We start from the raw sequence: 3,404 nt of genomic DNA, 5'->3' as shown, positions 1-3,404 counted from the left end.
GTCACCGATCTGCAAGCTGTAACACCACTGGAGTTGGGTGTAATTCTCCCAGTCCAAGTTTCACAAATACTGAATAAGGCAACAAATTTACACTAGCTCCTAAATCCAATAAAGCATTCTCAATTGTGTGGTTCCCTATACTACATGAGATAGTGGGGGAGCCTGGGTCTTTGCATTTTAAAGGAATTTTATGTTGGAGTATAGAGCTAACGTTTTCAGTTAAAAATGCCTTCTTTTGAACATGCATATTTCTCTTTTTAGTACAAAGGTCTTTAAGAAACTTGGCATAAGATGGAACTTGTTTAATAGCATCAAGTAAGGGGATGTTAACACTTACCTGTTTGAAGATTTCAAGAATCTCACCTGTGGATTTTCCCTTCTTGCCTTTAGCTAACCTCTGGGGGAATGGAGCTTTGGGAACGTATTCTCGTGGGTTGGTTTCTTCTTTCTCCTCCGGTGATGAGTCGTCAACATTTATAGGTACAATTTGATTTTCTTTTTTCGCCGGCATCTCCACTTTGTTGTCGACTTCTTTTCCTTTTCGCAAGGTCATGACTGCTTTGACTTCTCCATGCTGCTGTGGTGAACTGGTACTTGCTTCATGCACTCCTTTAGGGTTAGGCACTGGTTGACTTGGAAACTTACCTTTCTCAACGGTCATTGCCAAGGTCTGAACTGAAGAAGCAAGTTGTCCCACCATCTTCTCGAGGCTTGAAACTTATTGGGCTTGTGAGTTGAAGCCCACTCTCAACTCATTTCGTAGTCCATCAATGGTGCGGTTCTGTTGCTCAATCGTGGAGTGAGTAACATTCCTGAAATTCTGGAATGCATCCTCCCATGGTCTAGGTTGAGAGTGGTTCTGGTTCTGATTGTATGGTCTAAATGGTGGCTGAGAGGCTTGAGGATTTTGTGGAATTGGTGGAGCTGGAGCTGCTGGTCCGTTCTATTGGAATCCTTGAGACCATGAAAAATTGGGGTGGTCTCTCCATCCAGGGTTATATGTGTTGGAGTATGGGTTGTAATTCGATGGTTTTCTCATTACACCTATGGCATTGGCTTGATCTGAGTATGAGTCATGTTCATGTGGCTCTGTTGATTTAGCAGTCGATAATGATGCTATTTGTCGAGAGAGACCTTCAATTATCGCTTTGACTTTTTTAATTTCTGAACTTGATTCGCCAATGTGAACCTCATTTACTCCCTTAATTCTTCTAGTATTCCTGAGTGATCGACTCCGTTGTTGGGAATTATCCGCTTGTCGCTGGAAGAATTCCCAAATCTCTGATGCACTTTTTGACATTAGCTCTCCTCCACTTGTTGCCATTAGCCATTCTTGCACATTCGGTAGTAATCCCTCCAAAAAGTATTGACATTTGTGCCATTTCTCGTACCCATGATGTGGACACTTCAAGAGTAGCCCATTGAATCGCTCCCAAGTTTCGAAAAATTGCTCGTCTTCTCTCTGGGTAAACTCTGAGATTTCCCTGCGAATAGCATTGGTTTTATGCACTGGGAAATATTTATTCAAAAATTTCGTTACCATTTGTTCCCATGATGAAATGCTATTGGCAGGCAATGTATTAAGCCATGAACGAGCTCTATCCTTTAAAGAAAATGAGAATAATCTGAGTTTAACATCATTGTCTGAAAAATTTTCATATTTAAAAGTTTGACAAATGGCATGAAAATCATTCAGATGATTATATGGATCCTCATTTTCTAAGCCATAAAATGTGGGGAGACAATTTAGCACACTAGGTTTTAATTCAAAACTCCTAGCAGCTACATTTGGGTATCTTATACATGATGTGCTCAAATTTGCTAAAGGACTGAAATAATCTTTAAATGGCCTCTCCTGTGGTTGCAAATTCATTTTATTTTTTACTTGTTTGTGTGTACGAAGTGTTTTCTCAAGTTCAAGGTCTATAGGTTCAAGATTGGGTAATAATGACCTTCGACCATGCATGCAAAACAAATAAAATAAAAAAAATAAAGATGGGAACAAAATAAATAAAAATAAAGAAGAGGGAGAAATTACGATACTAACCTTATTGCGCTATTAAAACCTTTCTATAAAAATACACAAAAATAAATACGTGAAATAAATTAACTAAAAATAAATTAATAAGATAAACAAAAAAAAATTACAAAGAAAAATAAATTGAAAATTAAATTACAGAATTTTAAAGAAGAGAAAGAGAAAAGAAATACTAACCTTTAAATGTAGATTCACTTTTTTTTTTCTTTTTCTTTTTTTTTAATAAAAAAAATACAAGAAAAAAAATAAAAGAAATTATTCACAAAAATTAATTCTATGAATTAAAATTACTTACCTCCCCGGCAACGGCGCCAAAAACTTGTTGCGCAAATTTTAATGTACTCGCAAGCGCACGAATCTATTGTAGTATAGACTAATAGTGACGAGTGTCGATCCCACGAGGAGGTGGATTTTAATTATGTGTATAGAATTAATTTTGTAAATGGGTTGTTGGATTTATGGTGGAAATGATTTGGAATATGCTAAGACTTAAATTAAAATGGCGAGAATAAATTTTAAAATTGGAATTGCAATGGAGAGAATAAATTGAAGAGAAAATCTATTAAATTGACGTACTTGGGTATCTGGATCCGTATCAACATGCATCATGGGCTAAATAATTCGTATTAATGCCAATTAAATCATGAGGGGGGAATCCACACCTCATGAACCACGCTCTAATCAATATGGTGCTAAGGGCTTATCGTGCCAAATAATAATAACCTTGTACCAGAGGGCCGGTGAAACCAAGGCGATACTAGACAAGATTAGTATTATTTGTCGACGAGAAGTCAAAACATCCACAAAAACTAGAGGGGAAGAGAAAATAAATTTACCAAATAAAGCCCATGACACATGTTGAGACTTCACCTTCAACCCAAGCTTGAAAGAAAATTAGCCACTCATAATTGAACTAGGGGCAAAATGGGAATTTATTAAAATACGAAGAAAATACAAGATGGAGAGGGAATTACAGAAAACAGAGTCCAAAAATGGATCAGAGATATCAAATTAGGGGGGAGAGGCCCCCTTTTTATAGATACATGGAGTAAATCATGGCCATCGGATTAAAAACAGTTTGGACGCTCAGGATTGTGCCACGTCATCAATCAACAGTCCACGGTTTGACCACGCGGATGAACAGTAACACGGTTTGACCCGACTTTGAACAGTAACGCGGTTTGACCCGGATGAACAGTAACGCGGTTTTGTTGAAAATAATCCTGTGTGATGCATGCACCGTACGCGAGATTTTTCGTCCACTGATATGCTGCCACGTCACCATCAACAGTACATAAGAATTTTAGTCCAACAGGATCGTGACACCTCATCAGTCAATGCCACATCATCGGTCAATGCCACGTCA

Source organism: Citrus clementina, unplaced genomic scaffold, assembly GCF_000493195.1.
Source record: "Citrus clementina cultivar Clemenules unplaced genomic scaffold, Citrus_clementina_v1.0 scaffold_9, whole genome shotgun sequence".
Lineage (NCBI taxonomy): Eukaryota > Viridiplantae > Streptophyta > Magnoliopsida > Sapindales > Rutaceae > Citrus > Citrus x clementina.
Note: the sequence above shows the minus strand (reverse complement) of the source record.